Here is a 16,287-nt window from a genome sequence, read left to right on the forward strand (position 1 = left end):
GAGCCGCACTATGGATCGCGAGCTAGTTATGCCTCCGTCGATACCCATGGGATTTTAAGTGCGTAGTTATGTACGCGTGGTACGAATGCCGCTGTTTGATCGGGACTGGGACGGAGGCCAAATTGCTAATTAAGCTCTTGACGAGCCAGGCTGTCTTGCTGCAGAATATTCCGGACTCTTTTAATGGTGTCCGGGGGCTTGGCCGCCGAACTAAGGTTCTTCTGGAAAAGGCCGCGCTGTATTTTTGCTGCTAAGGCCGTGGTATGCTGCTCGGTACAGAGGGAGCGTTTCGTATTTCCATTGATTGTTATGACGCCACGTGGTCTGGGCATCTTGAGCTTGAGATAAGCGTAGTGAGGTACCGCATCGAATCGATCGAATGCGTTTCGTCCGAGCAGTGCGTGATAGCCGCTGCGAAAAGGGACAATATCGAAGATTAACTCCTTGCTTCAGAAGTTATCCGGAGATCCGAAGACAACCTCTAGTGTGATTGAGCCCGTACAGTGGGCCTCTACGCCTGGTATGACTCCTTTAAAGGTAGTCCTTGTGGGTTTGATCCGTGATGGGTTAATGCCCATTTTGCGTACTGTGTCCTGATAGAGCAGATTGAGGCTGCTGCCACCGTCCATGAGGACTCGCGTTAGGTGGAATCCATCGATGATTGGGTCTAGGACTAGTGCGGCTGATCCACCGTGCCGGATACTAGTAGGATGATCTCGAGAGTCAAAAGTGATCGGGCATGATGACCATGGATTGAATTTTGGGGCGACTGGCTCTATCGCATAGACGTCCCTTAGTGCGCGCTTGCGCTCCCTCTTGGGGATGTGTGTAGCATATATCATGTTCACCGTTTTGACTTGAGGGGGAAACTTCTTCTGTCCCCCTGTGGTCGGCTGCAGGGGCTCCTCGTCATCGTCCTCGCTCTGCGGCCCCTTTTCCTTATTCTCGGCGTTTAACTTGCCGGCTTGCTTAAAAACCCAGCAATCTCTGTTGGTATGATTGGTTGGTTTGTGCGGGGTGCCATGGATTTGGCACGGACGGTCAAGTATGCGATCCATGCTAGATGGTCCCTGATTGTTTCTTTGATACGACTTTTTCCGCTGACCGGACTTGGGGCCGCTGAATCCGGCGTTTGCAGCCGTTTCATCGGTGTTATCGCCATTGCTTCGGCGTTTGTGTCTGCTGCGTCGGAGCTTGCTGTTGCTGTTTTCGGCCTCGGAGGGGCCTGCCTTGCTGGCCGTATTTTTACTACGAGCCAGCCAGCTGTCCTCACCCACACAAAAGCGGGTCATGAGGGCCGTGAGGGCGGCCATAGATTTCGGCTTTTCTCGGTCGAGGTGGCGGGCGAGCCATTCGTCGCGGATACTATGTTTAAAGGCCGCCAGGGCTTCTGCATCCAGACAGTCAATGATGTAGTTCTTTTTAGTTAGGAACCTAGTCCAGAATTTCCTGGCTGGCTCCCCGGGCTGTTGAACTATGTGACTTAAGTCATCGGCGTCTGGCGGCCGGACATATGTACCTTGGAAGTTGTCGAGAAAGGCTTCTTCCAAGTCCTCCCACCTGCCGATGGAATTTTCAGGCAGGCTGTTTAACTAGTGCCGAGCTGGCCCTTTGAGTTTTAGTGGGAGGTATTTGATAGCATGGAGGTCATCGCCGCGGGCCATGTGAATGTGGAGAATAAAATCCTCGATCCATACCGCGGGATCGGTTGTTCCGTCGTATGATTCAATATTGACGGGTTTGAACCCTTCGGGGAATTCATGGTCCATTACTTCATCAGTGAAGCAAAGAGGGTGTGCAGCGCCTCTATATCGAGCCGCGTCGCGACGTAGCTCCGATGGAGTCCGTCTATGGTTATCGGCTCAAGCGTGACTAGGTTTGTCACGTTCGAATAGGTAGCCGTCGCCGCGTGTCAAGGCACGTCCTCGCGATCCGTAGATCGATCTTATATGTCCAGCTCTACTGTCCAGGTCTTGACGAAGGTCATATGTATAGCCCCGGGCTGTCTTATCCCTGCCTTTATGGCGAGGTGGGACTATCTGTTTTTTGGCTTGGGTTGTCGGTTTATCCCGGCCGCGCGGTGGCCGATCGACCGCATTGCGTGATGCTGGTGCGGGCTCTGGCGCCTCATCATCGAACTGAGGTAGCAATTTGCGCTTCGGGTAACTTTTGGCTGGTCGTTTAAGGCTGTATTCTTCAGCTGCAAGGACATCGGTCCATCTGCCATTGAGCAGGTCTTGATCAGCTTGAAGCTGTTGCTGCTTCTTTTTCAGGCTCCTCCCAGTGGCTATTAGCTGAAGCTTAAAGCGCTCCTGCTCGAGAGGTTCCTCAGGCACGATGAAGTCCTCGTTGCCGAGGCTCACCTCCTTCTCGGAGAGCGGATGGTAACTACCGTCCTCTGAGTCTTCTTCCATGGCCTGTTCGTCAGGGCGGACTTGCCCCTCTTCCCGATGGTCTCATTCGGCAATTTGTTCCTCGGGCTCCTCTGTGTCTTTGACACCATCCGGAGTGTTGTCATTTCCTGTGCCAGTATTGTTGTCTCTGCTGCGGCGTGATTTAGAGCGGCGCTGTTGACGCCGACGCTTTGGTTGTGTGTTAGGAGGGTCCTCCTTCACTAGGTTTTCCTTGTCATCGCCGCTATTATTTTTAGGCGTATCTACCATGTATACGTCATATGACGAAGTGGTCGTACAATGTCCGGTGAATGGCGGGTCTTGGCCTTTCTCCCCGTCGGCATCGTCGTCCATACCGTCGATGTCTTCGAAGCCGTAATCAAGCATGTCGGTTAAGTCCTCGACAGTGGCTATGAAGTGGGTGGCGGGTGGGAAGTAAAATTCTCGATCATCAGCCCCTAGTTCGAACCAGACATAGTTCGGTTGCGCGTCCCCCGCCAAGGACATGCTTTTTAATGAGTTTAGCACATCGGCGAGTGCTGGAAGATGTCTGCGGTGCTAAATTCAAAGATCGATGATTGATCAAGTTCGGCGTCCGCGGGCTCACATGGTTCGGAACTTATAACCAGAGACGAGTTCGGGATTCTGGTGACACAAATATTGTGTGAGGTTAAGTCCATGTGCGGCTCCAACGCCGGGGAATCTGTGGCCTCCATGGAGGGGTCGAGCCTCCGATCCTTGGATGCCGTAGTGTGCTCTGGATCTAATGCCGGAGTGGTCACAGGAGCTATCTCCTAGATGCGGTCTGACGACAGATTTAGGTCATGTTCGTCAAGGTGACCAGGAGCGGTCGCCGCGGTCTCGAACCCGGCGAATATCAAATCTCCATGGATGTCCGCAACGTAGTTCAAGCTCCCAAATCTAACCTGATGACCAGGGGCGTAGCTATCGATCTGCTCCAGGTGACCAAACGAGTTGGCCCGCAGTGCAAAGCCGCCGAACACGAAGATCTGTCCGGGGAGAAAGGTTTCTCCTTGGACAGCGTCATTGTTGACGATTGAAGGGGCCATCGAACCTTTTGGGGACGGCACAGTGGAACTCCCAATGAAAGCACCAACGTCGGTGTCAAAACCGGCGGATCTCGGGTAGGGGCTCCCAAACTGTGCGTCTAAGGTCGATGGTAACAGGAGACAGGGGACACGATGTTTACCCAGGTTCGGGCCCTCTCTATGGAGGTAATACCCTACTTCCTGCTTGATTGAATGGATATGAGTATTACAAGAGTTGATCTACCACGAGATCGTAATGGCTAAACCCTAGAAGTCTAGCCTGTATGACTATGGTAATGAGTCTATCTTTTTCCGGACTAAGTCCTCCGGTTTATATAGACACCGGGAGGATCTAGGGTTACACAAGGTTGGTTACAAAGAAAGGAATCTACATATTCGGTCACCAATCTTGCCTTCCACGCTAAGGAGAGTCCTATCCGGACACGGGTGCAGTCTTCGGTCTTCGTATCTTCACAGCCCATCAGTCCGGCCCATGGCTAACAGGCCGGACGGCCGAGGACCCCTTAGTCCACGACTCCCTCAGCAACCTTGGAGTAGGAATGAAAATGGAGTGGAAAGTTTCCGTTTTTTCGGAGAAAAAATGGAAATGGAGAGAAACCAATGTTTCGTTTCGTTAGATCCCGCCACCAACCAAAACTAACGTTTAAATCATGCCTGTCACGTTCGTGTCTCGCCCTCCTCCACGGCTCCACCCCACACGACCGCTCGGCATGCCACTCACTGCAAACCGAGTATACAATAACTTTCTCGCCTGCTTGTCGATGGATCGCGCCATGGAGTACTAGCACTACTGGAAGAGATTGACGAGGAGGGGGAGGATAGCTAGCTGTAGCACGGACTCCCAAGAACTTTTTACATGCATGTTGTGGCCGGCCGTGGTGACCTTTGAACACGGAGCAGTCGTGTGCACTGGGAAGCGGCGTGGGCAGCGCTCTCTCGGCCGGTGCGCCGTTCAATGCCGGCGCCAGTGAGAGGTCGTGTCCGCTCTGGCCGGAAATGAATGCGGCACTGACTGTTTCAGGCGGGAAGCACGCGCGGGTGATGAAGAGGGTTCGAGTTGGCCAGGAGCGGGCGTGGCAGCGGTCCGGACACCCACAAACTAGAGATGTTGTACGTAGATATTGCTGCGTATATAATTAACAACCTAAATAATGTGCCAGCTGGACAAATATGATTGGAGATGGAGATGGAATTTTACGTAAACACTGATATTGTCGGATTCTGGGTTCCGGCAAACCCTTGAGGTTCGAACACTAGGGTGCGCACGAAGATCTCTCTCCCTAGCTCACTCTCGCAACGATCTCAAGGCCTAGCTCCACGAACCCAAAGAACAAGAGACACGAGGGTTTATACTGGTTCGGGTCACCATTGTGGTGTAATACCCTACTCCAGCGTGGTGTGGTGGATTGCCTTGTAGGCTGGGGATGAACAAGTACAAGGGATGAACATCCTCCTGAGGAGCGGTGTTCTTGAGCTCGGTGAGCTTGAGTGTTGAGGATGATCTGAATGGTCCATCTCCAGATCAGTTGCCTCCTATGGTGGTGGCTAGTCCCATTTATAGAGGCTCTGGTCCTCTTCCGAAATATTAGGCGGGAAGGGATCCCACAATGGCCAATTTGAAGGGGGACAACTAGTAGAAGTTATCCTGACAAAAGGTGGTCTTCGCCTGCCAAAGGCTCCGGTGGTGACGCCGTCGTGGGCTCCGCGGTGACCTCCGTCCTGCCGTCCTGCTGGTCTTGGTCTCGTCGCACCGATATGGAAACCTTTGCCTGACGCCTCGGGACTCCTCGCCTGCGCTTGCCCCTTTAGCACCAAAGAGGCAACGGGTACTCTGCGCCCACTGGCGCCCGCCTGGCCTTGGTCGTCACGGCTCACGTCACGTGCACCTCGCGAGGTGCCCCCTGCATAGATATCTCTGCTCCTCGGGAGCCAGGCTAGAGAGGCTGCCCCTGAGGAGGTCTTGCGTCGTCCGCCTCGCGAGGCTTGGCCCCTCGCGAGGGTCTTGAGTGGTTGTTGATGAAGATGGGCCATTCCAGGCCGCTGGATGAGCCACGCCCTGGGCTGCAGGCAGGCAAGTCTAGGTACCCCCGTTCCCAGGATGCCGACAGTAGCCCCCGGGCCCAAGGCGCGCTCGGACTTGGCTTCGATGCGAAGCCAAGGGTCAAGTGCGGAGCGCCGCTGGCCCCAATAGCCTGCGGCCTTGATTGACGCATGGCAATTGATAGGACGTGGGCGTCTCCGCTTCCCCATGCTGCCTCGGCAACCGCCCGACTGACAAAAAGGCTAGTGCGCGCCATAGTGCCTTCATTGCTTGCCTTCGTCTTGCTCTAGATCCCCTTTCTTGCTCCTCTCTCCCAAAGACTCCAGATCCGCGCCAGCTCCCCTTCGAGTCTGTAATCGATGGCATCCGGCAAGGCAAAGGCCGCCTCTCCGCCCGCCTGGAGGAGCTGGAAAAGAAGGTGGAGGTGGGGAAGGCCCAACTGGACGCCAAGGCGAAGGTCCTTGCTGAGGATCGCGCGGCCTTCAAGTCCCTTGAGGAGAGGTCCCACAAAGCGCTGCGGGGGCTCTACGAGAAGGGCTTGGAGAAGCCTTTGGTGACTGACGACGACGGCCCCGCCCAACTACTTCCTCAACTCGTCAAGGCGCTCGAGGACGTCGCCGATGGAACTGGCCCCATGTGGAGGGGGAGCGCACGCGCTTTCCTCATCGGCCCTGATGCGCGTCCTCAGCCACCTTTACCTTCGCGACCCCAACACCGACCTTGGTGTCCTACTCGAGCCTGTGGATGAGGGGCGCTGCACGGCCGTTGCAGAAGCCGTGAAGGGCTAGGTGGAAGCCTTGCTGAAGAAGTTCCTTGCCATTGACCCCGCACCTCCAACTGATGGCGCCGCCGATCCTACGACCAAGGCCAACGACACGGGTGATGGCAGCGCTGCCGACGAGCAGGCACTTCCTGGTGACAGCGGCCGAGACTAAAGAGGAGGCCTGCTGGCGAGCGATAGTTCTCCTTCCTGCCTTTTCTTTCCTGCGAACTTTCCTGCAACATGCGACGTGCCTTGTGGAGGCATTAAAACTTTCGTTTGGTGTTAAGGAACATTATGCTGTGTAATAATTTATTTAGGTTCCGCGATTTCCTTCCTGTTTGCTTGATGTTCTACGTCGGCAGGGCCCGACTCCGCGCATACCTCAGCCACCATTGGGCCGTCCGGATCACCAAGACGAGACCAAGGGGTGAGGGGCTACGTGTCCAGTTAGGCTCCTGAGTCGCGATTCTCAGGAGTCCCCCTTGACGCGCAAACGGCCTGCGGGAAGGAGATGCAGAAATAGGCCTTAGGGTTCTACATTGGCAGGGCCCGACCCCGCGCATACCTCAGCCGCCGTTGGGCCGTCCGGATCACCAGGACGGCACCAAGGGGTGAGGGGCTACGTGTCCAGTTAGGCTCCTGAGTCGCGATGCTCAGGAGTCCCCCTTGACGCTCAAACAGACCTTCATACCTGCCCTCGTCGAGGTCCTGCTCGGGAGGGGTGCACGGCGAACAGGTCTGAGGGACCTGGCAGGGCGGCGTACGCTAGGCGAGGCCTGAGCATAGCTCCCGTGCCCAGCCCCCTTGCGCGACTCTCCCGAGGGGGAAGCGTTGCGGTGAGGCTGGACACTGAGCCGGGTGGCTCCCTGAGGTTGGTACGGCCATGGGGCCGCCCTCAGTTGTTTATCACCAGCGCGGACCGTAGCGCTTCCGCACTTGCATGGGCATAGCCGCTACTCGACCGTGTCGATTGCCAGCACGGAGCATGGTGCTTCCACTGGTGCGTGGGTGAGGGCTCCCTCTGAGTGGAGCCCCCGGGGCATGTACAGCCCCGCCCTGACACGTGGCTTGCACGACAGGGCTAGACGAGGTGTGTCTGGGCACCCGCGAGCCAGCGCGGGACTCACGAGGCCCTACCTCAAGGCGGGTTGCGCCTGGTCTTGGTTCTTGATAGCTTCTGCGGTCCTGCGAGATGGTTAGGCAATCAGCGCCAGACGAATTTCCTGAGGCGATCACATGAGAAGGCCAGACACCAACGACCCCAAGAGGTGACGTGAACGGGGCCGGCCCGCCAGACAGAGCTCAGTCATTGGGTTTATCGACGCTGCAGGGACGGACCCGAGCACAGACGCCGTGCCAAGCCTGCTCATGCAAGGAATCCTAAAGAAAGACAACCGGCGCGCGGCTCCCGTGGTAACGAGGGCGATCGCAGGTGGGGTATCGAAGTACCGGATAAGCAGGTGACACTCATAGAACGACTCAAGCGAAGAGGCATGTTAGCTCAGATAGATGCAAGAACGATACATGCCACTGGGACGGACCCGAGCGGCCTGGGGAAGATGCAGCCCGAGGGGCGCTCCCAGCAGAGTAAGCTAAGATGCAAAATGATACATGTCGCAGGGACAGACCCATGCAACTTGGGGATAATGCTGCCCGAGGGGCGCCCCCAACTGAATGAACTGGAAAGATAGCCGGAGTGGTGTCGGAGTAGCCAAAGATGCATGCCGAAGAGTTGTTCCTCACGAGCCGCCAGGGTCCTGAGCCTCGGGAGGCTCCGCGGGCCCAGGTGGCTCCTGGAGAACCGTCGCGATCTCCTCCAGGACGGCGTGATGTCTGGCCTCCTGAGCCGCCAGGATGCTCCGCAAATGGCGCTGGAAGGTGACAGCCGCGTTCGGCAAGCCGAATGGCATGCAAACGTATCTGTGAGGTGGACCCTCGCACCGTCCAACGCGTGAAGGCCAGAAACGTCCTTGAGATGCGGCCCTGTTGAGCCCTAGAATGTCGATGCAGACGCATAGCCTGCCGTCCTCGCCAGGATGGGGAGGTGCGCCGGGTGGTGGGCGGCGGTCGCCGCGTATGGTCCTTGCTTCTTGAAGCTCCTGGATCGCCTTGGTGATGAACTCCCAAGCACTAGGCGCTCCACGCCTCGCGCCCTCTTGAGGGAAACGTGCAGCGAAGCACGCCTCCACGTGGTGCCTGAGCGCCTCCCTCATGACGTTGACTAGGTCTGAGGCCCTGTTGAAGAGAGCCCCCGAGCCCAGCTTGAGGAGGGCGCCGGGCGCGCCTTCCTATGCGAGGGAGGGAGGCGCCCCGATTGCGGGCGCAGATCTTGAGGTGGTGCCGCTGGAAACGCCACTCTCATGAGGTCCTGGGTGGAACAGCTGCTTCTTCTTCTTGGGGATGGCCTCAGGAGGGTACAGGGTGCCTTCGGTATCGGGGTTTTCGACTGCCGCAGCCTGGTAGGCGCGCTCGAGGGAGCACACCGCATCTCTTTCTTCACATGGAACCGTGATGACGCCGCCGCTCCCTGGCATCTTTAGGACGTTGTAGCCGTGGTGGGTCACTGCCATAAACTTGGCCAAGGCTGGATACCCAAGGATGGCGTTGTACGGCAGGCGGATGTGGGCGACGTCGAAGTCGATGAGCTCGGTGGGTAGTTGTCACGCTGGCCGAAGGTGATAGGGAGGCGGACCTGCCCTATCGGGGTGGTGGAGCCGTCGGTCACTCCTAAGAAGGGCTTGGTAGGCTGCGCTGATCGTATGGCACTTGAAGGCTGTCGAATGTCTCGAGGACAGGACATTGAGCCATGCGCCGCCATCGATGAGGGTCTTGGTGACTTGGACGTTGCTGATGACGGGTGAGCAGAGCATCGGGAGGGCGCCGGCTGTTGCCACGCACTTGAGCTGGTCTGAAGAGCCGAAGGTGATGGCGCACTTGGACCACCTAAGCTGGCGCGTGGCTTCGAGCCTGGGAAGGGTCGCGTTCACCTCTCGAGCAAACTGCTTGAAGATATGCTGAGAGGCTGGGGCTTGAGCGCCACCTAAGATGCAGGCGATGGCTCGAGGCTCTTGGAAGCCCCCAACCCCCTCGTCCTGATGATGGTCGTCGTTCCTCCTTGACGGTGGCAGCAGCAGAGGGAGCCCGGCGTTGCCCTGAGGGCGGTCCTCATGAGGCTGGTCTCTCCAGGCGCCCTCGCGAGGTGGGTCCTACCAACGGTCCTCACGAGGCCGGTCACGCCACTCTTGGCGGGGGCCGCGGTCGTCCCACCATCCCCTACTTCGTCCTCCTCCTCGGCCGTAGCCCCGGTCGTTGTGCTCGGGGCGTCGACCGAAGCGCCCATCGTGGATGGCCCGGAGCTCCTGACAGTCGCTGGTGTTGTGGTTGTGAACATTGTGGAAGGCGCAGAATGGGCGGTTGGCCTTGGATGACTCGGGGAGGTCGCGGCCGCGCTTCATCTCTGGGTCTGCCGCGAGCACGGCAGCCCCCTTGCGCTTCACGTCCTTGATCTTGGCCTTCTTGTCCTCCTGGTCAGCAGCGGGGAGCTCGAGGAGGGAAAGGCGCCCTTCCTCAGCTCTTGCGCACTTGGTCGCCATGTTGAACATCTCCAGGGCCGTGCATAGTTCCTCGTGGATGGCGAGCTCTTCCTTCATCTTGACGTCGCGGACGCCGTCGGAGAACGCGGAGATGATGGCTTCGTCTGTCACCTTGGGGATCTTGAGGCGAACGCTGTTGAAGCACTGGATGTACTTCTGCAGAGTTTCCCCTGGCTACTGCTTGATGCGCCGCAGGTCACCTGCGGCCGGCGGGCGGTCGCGAGTGCCCTAGATGTTGGCGACAAAACGCTCACGCATCTCACCCCAGGAGGAGATAGATCCCGCGAGCAGGTTCAGGAGCCACGAGCGTGCGCCGTCCTTGAGGGCCATGGGGAACCAATTCGCCATGACCTTCTCATCGCCGTTGGCCGCCTCGATGCTCAGATCATAGAGCTGCAAGAACTCCGCGGGGTCGGGGGTGCCGTCGTAGCACGGAGGCAGGTCCGGCTTGAACTTGCCAGGCCAGACGACGCTACGCAGCTCGGGGGTGAAGGCACGGCAGACTGCTGTAGTCACCGGATCCCGTTGCGGAAGCGGAGCCTGGTCTTGATATCCACGCACCGCCGCAGCAGGCGGCACGCGGTCTTGACGCTGCGGTGCTGGGAGCGCAGGAGCGTTTTCTTGCGGCCGAGGGACTTCTTGGCAGCTTCCTTCTTCGTGCACGGGCGCCCGGTGTGGCGGGTCACGCCGCGGGACCGCGCGTCCTGGTGCGAGGGCAGCCTCTTGGTGCGGAGGTGGTGGAGGCGCTCCGTGAGCAACGTCGCCCGCTGCTGGAGGTGGTCGAGGTAGCGAAAGGGACGGTGCAGGAGAGCCCCCAGCGGCGCTGACGAGCTCGGCGATGCGGTCGAGCCAGTCGTCGTAGAGGTCGTCGACTGGATGGCAATGCAGGAGCTCGCATGCCATGAGCAGCGCAGTCTGCGCGTCCGTCGGCACGCGGCGAGCGTGGGACGACGAGCCGGCCGGAGTCAGCAACGGGGTGGCGGTGTGTCCGTCCCGCCGCATGGAAGGGTGCAGCGATGAAGCTTGCTACTCGTTCCCTGCCGGGCCGGTGGCGGCGTTGGCAGTGGGCGATGGAGAACGGCGGGGAGGTCCGCCAACGGGCGCCGTCTGAGCGACGCGAGCGGCGAGGGCGGCACGGCGCTCAGCACGGGCTCGGCGAGCGTCAGCCATGGATCCGGTGGAGCAGCGAAGCGCGGATCGTCAGAAGAAAGGCTTCAGCGCACCCCTACCTGGCATGCCAAATGTCGGATTCTAGGTTCCGGCAAACCCTTGAGGTTCGAACACTGGGGTGCGCACGAAGATCTCTCTCTCCATAGCTCGCTCTCGCGACGATCTCAAGGCCTAGCTCCACGAACCCAAAGAACAAGAGACACGAGGGTTTATACTGGTTCGAGCCATCGTTGTGGTGTAATACCCTACTCCAGCGTGGTGTGGTGGATGGCCTTGTAGGCTGGGGATGAACAAGTACAAGGGATGAACATCCTCCTGAGGAGCGGTGTTCTTGAGCTCGGTGAGCTTGAGTGTTGAGGATGATCTGAATGGTCCATCTCCAGATCAGTTGCCTCCTATGGTGGTGGCTAGTCCTATTTATAGAGGCCCTGGTCCTCTTCCCAAATATTAGGCGGGAAGGGATCCCACAATGGCCAATTTGAAGGGGGACAACTAGTAGAAGTTATCCTGACAAAAGATGGTCTTCGCCTGCCAAAGGCTCCGGTGGTGACGCCGTCATGGGCTCCGCGGTGACCTCCGTCCTGCCGTCCTGCTGGTCTTGGTCTCGTCGCACCGATATGAAAACCTTTTGCCTGATGCCTCGGGACTCCTCGCCTGCGCTTGCCCCTTTAACACCAATGAGGCAACGGGTACTCTGCGCCCGCTGGCGCCCGCCTGGCCTTGGTCGTCACGGCTCACGTCACGTGCACCTCGCGAGGTGCCCCCTGCATAGATATCTCCGCTCCTCGGGAGCCAGCCTAGGGAGGCTGCCCCTAAGGAGGTCTTGCGTCGTCCACCTCGCGAGGGTCTTGAGTGGTTGTTGATGAAGATGGGCCGTACCAGGCTGCTGGATGAGCCACGCCCTGGGCCGCAGGCAGGCAAGTCTGGGTACCCCTGTTCCCAGGACGCCGATAGATATGCATGTCTATGTCTATGTGTGTGTGCGACGACTCTCGCGACTACTCGTACACACCATCGATGTCTTGTTCTCCCTACACACACAAACTTAGTACCGCCTCATTTTGTTCCTACGATAGGAATATCATAGGAGTGGGAAACAATATGAAGTGAGATAAATGGAGTACGACGTACAAGAAGAAATGTACACGCACTCACTCTGCCTCCGAGATACCCGCGAGTACACGATGGAGCGCATTTGTACACGAAGAGGCAGCTTACGTACATACGTAATGATTTGACCCTTTAGTTTGTTCACTTAGTAATGGAGGGTCGGGGACCACACGTGAGCGATACAAACAGCGACCTGGAAGCGGGGGCGTGTTTTTGATCGAGTTTTCTTTCTTGGTACATTAAAAAAATTGTCCGCCAGTTTTCGTTTCTTTTTTCCGGGAACGCGCGTATTCTATTTAAAACCACAGCTATGGAGAGATTTTTTTACTCCATTGTATATATAGCCTCTTGTTTGATAGGGTTTCTCGCGTCTCGCTCTCTCACCCTCTCCATATTTAACCAGATGACAATGTCCACTCTATCTCTCTCCTCACCGGTGGTCACAGATCCGGCCAAATCCCGTCCGCTGCGGGAGGTGAGGAGGTGCAGCGTTGACGTTGTCGCCGTCGGCGATGGAGGAAGCCAATGTGCACCGTCCTCTCTGAGCCAACGCTGGTGCAGAGGACTGCGCCCTTGTTCGCTGCCGTCGTGTGGGCGGATCCCGCCCGCCCGCCTAAGCGATATCTCGCCCACATGAGGTATAACTTCTTTTGGTTTTCATGCTTCATTGTACTGGTCCAACTCCCTAGGTCGCTGCATGCGGGTTTTCTTCTATGCCACTACTCCCCAGCTCCCCATGTACAGTACTCCATCCGTCCCGAAATGTAAGATGTTTTTTGATACTATGATAGTGTCAAAAAACGTCTTACATTTTGGGACAGAGGGAGTAGCTAGGGTTCGTCGGCTGGTCCAACATCACCTATTTTTCACTATTATAGAAGAAAGGCCACTCGAAAAGTTGTCCTGGTTTATGCCTCGGTGGAGGTATACATGTTTTTTCGACAAAATGTACATGGTGGTTGTGCGGTCATTGTCCATATGCTCCTATTGCTACTGCTAATCTAATACTATCACGGGTTAAATGAAGCAATGCCCATGGTAAAGTGACGTCCCTTTTAAGTAAATTCTTCTGTCCTGCTTTTTTTCTCGGGTATCCTGGTTTAGTTCTCATCAAAATAATCATGATGCTTCTGTTTTTGGTGTACTTTTCATAAAATTCTTATTGACAATTGAGATGTCGTTGTTAATCTTGTACCACTGCCAAAACAAAGTAACAACACTATATTCCATTTTCATATTTTTGCAAACAACAATGCGTATCTCCATACCCGGACATGTCTTCCTCAATTATAGTAGAACTGCACGAAATTGGATGGCCATTGTTGTTCCGCCTCACTGTCCTCTGCCACGTGGTTCTTCCTTCCTCGAGCTTGATTACCGAGAAGAAACAGACCACGGTGAGGATTTGTCGAACTTCATTGGTGCCTCACCCAAACTTGATGCCAAAATGGATGATGCATCACCACGATGACCTAACGATGCTCATGGTTGTGTCTCATGGTTGCATCGGCTGGTGAAGCTGATCGATTTTCAACGAAAAACAAGCTGTCTTCCATCAGTGCTCTTTGCTTGTTACCGACAAAGATGATATTCTTCATCAGTTCACATTGGTTGCGTCGGAGACGCAGTCGTCTTTCAGCTGGTGCAATTTTATCACACAATTGGCTATGAACCAAATGTTTCCTCGAAGAAGGATCGACGTTGGTACTAAGGGCAAAAGTTTTGTATTGATTTCTAAGCCTTCTCACAACATTGTCTTCAGCTCTCCTTTAATTTTATTTGTCCAACTATTAACTAAATATGTGGTCAGACTTTGATTAAAAAAATGGTGTGGACTAAAAACCCAGATGGACATAGTAGCCCTCCATTTTTATTTACTCTGCATATTATATTTGACTGAAGTCAAACTTTGTAAAGGTTGACTTAGGCCGAACACAACAAACTATAATTATTGAGAGAGGGCAAACTGTAAATACTCTCAAACCTTTGCGATCATTGAAATTAAAATTATTTATTTGTACACACTCTCACACGTTTCCGATAATTTGGCGCATGTGTGGTTGTTCACTTAACAGAGGGTAGTGTACTGCACGTGAAGGACAGCAAGTGCGACCAGGACGCGTGGATCGTTAGTTGATCGTAAGTAGTTTTCTTCATGGTACGTTAAATAAAGAGTTTCGTTTCGTACTTACACAATTTAAAACGATTGTTACGGAAAGAAAAAGAAAACCACTCCACTATATATTAGTAGTATACACGAATACTATATAAGCTGGAGCCTCAGCGGTTGTTTGCTAGGGTTTGCACTCTTCATACTCTCGCTGCACTATATATAGAGGAGATGACTATTTTGTTACAAGTAACAGAACTATATATATATAGAGGCCGATCCTTTTTTCTGAACCGGTATCGTTACTGTTTAGAAAACAAAACAAAAGGGACATTATCTCTCCCGTGTGGCCGCTCCACCGCCAACCTCCTCTCCCATGGCTCCGGCCGCCGCCCCGCGCCCCACTTTCTCCCCTGGCTCCGGCCGCTGCTCCGCGCCCCCATCTTCTTCCCTGGTTCTGGCCGCCGCCCCGTGCCTCACCTTCTCCCTGGCTTCGGCCGCCGCTCCGCGCCCTCCTTCTTCCCTGGCTCCGGCCGCCGCCCCGCGTCTCACCTTCTTCCTGGCTCCGGCCGTCGTCCCGCGCCTGACCTTGTCCCCTGGTTCCGGCCAGCGCCCCACGCCCCACCTTCCCCCCAGCTCCGTCCGGCACCCCATGCCCCACCTTCTCCCATGGCAGCGGCCGCCGCCCCTCCCCCATCCCCAGCGCGCCAAACCCCAGTTCTCCACCTACCCCATCGTGACGCCGCCCATTCTTCTTCCTCCTGACTTCTCCTAGCCATGGCGAGCGCCTCCTCCCTGCTCCAAGCTCGCTCCAGACTACGCAGAGTCGCCAACCCCCGCCGCCTCGCGTGGAGTACAACCCCGCCCATGTACGAGGTTCAAAGACCTTATATAGAGAAGGAAAGGAGATGTTAACGTCGGCATCTTCCTCGTCGCCATCCCGGTATGGTGCTTGTCCTGTGTTCATCCTCTGCCATTGATTTTACTAGCTAGTAGCAACATAACCTCCCCCTGCACATTTTTCCGGAAGTTCTAGAACTCTTAGAGATTCAGTCCAACTATGTTGCTTCTGCGATTATGCGTACACAGAAAATCACACTGAAGATTGTTTTGTTCTCTGAACCTAAACGCATTTGGTCTTTAAGCTTAAATGCATTTATTCTCTGAACTTACATAGGTTGGTTCTCTGAACATAAGTGTGTGCGTTCTGTGTGTATTGAAGCATCACAAATATTCAGTTGTACTTATTGGATGATCATAGTGACTATTGAGCTTACTTTTCGGCGTTGGTCGTGGCTTTGCTGTGGCACACCTCCCACTGCTTCTCCTCGCTGGACTAGTCGACCTGCAAGAGATCAACTCAAACAAAAATTACTCAAGGTGGACTTGAGCTGAACTAGTAAAGGTCTTAGAAACTGCATGTTTGAAACTGGTCATGGTTCTTGAAAGCTAAAAAGTTCGAATCTAGTAAAGGACAGCAAGCTTTTTTGCCATTTGTTTCACTTACTGGAGCGCTTTGCTAATGGGTACGATTAAATATAACATAAATGAATGAAGAGAGATGTTTCCTCCAACTAATTAGTTTTCTCTGTATTTTCAGTTTCGTGCACTGTCCGATCAATTCTACCGTAGCTCCGAACAACAGGAGTAAAATAAAGCAAGTTCAAGTAAAATCTCAAATAAAAATTCAGTTCAAGTTGAAGCCCAGGAGTATACCCATATGGATCAGACACGACAGTCGATCTTGTTGATGATTCTCAATAAATAGATGGTGAAGTTGGCAAACAGCTGAATCAGATGGTGCCTACCCCTGTAAGTTCACTTGTCATTTTGCGGTTAGCTGAAGATTAATCATTTTCAGAAATTCAAAGGTTTATGGTGCTAATACCATTTCTTTCAGAAAGATTAACAGTTACAAGTAACTGCATTTTGTCGAAAGTTCTTCGGTATAGCCCCCTCTCCATCAAAGTAGAATAGTACGTGTTGATTTTCTCTCCCTTGTTCTGATTGATATCATACAGAAGCTGCTACAGATGA

At 55.0% G+C, this 16,287-nt stretch overlaps 1 long non-coding RNA gene across 3 annotated transcripts in view; it reads left to right on the forward strand.

The window, feature by feature from the left end:
- Positions 1-14,536: 14,536 nt before the first annotated feature.
- LOC123097041 (uncharacterized) overlaps positions 14,537-16,287 on the forward strand; it is a 29,613-nt gene continuing 27,862 nt past the window's right edge. For all 3 annotated transcript variants that reach the window (XR_006446892.1, XR_006446891.1, XR_006446890.1), the window contains exons 1-3: positions 14,537-15,193; positions 15,851-16,062; positions 16,151-16,226. This is a non-coding gene — a long non-coding RNA (uncharacterized lncRNA). The remainder of the gene's footprint in view (positions 15,194-15,850; positions 16,063-16,150; positions 16,227-16,287) is intronic.

This window comes from Triticum aestivum, chromosome 4D, assembly GCF_018294505.1.
Source record: "Triticum aestivum cultivar Chinese Spring chromosome 4D, IWGSC CS RefSeq v2.1, whole genome shotgun sequence".
In the NCBI taxonomy this organism is placed as follows: Eukaryota; Viridiplantae; Streptophyta; class Magnoliopsida; order Poales; family Poaceae; genus Triticum; species Triticum aestivum.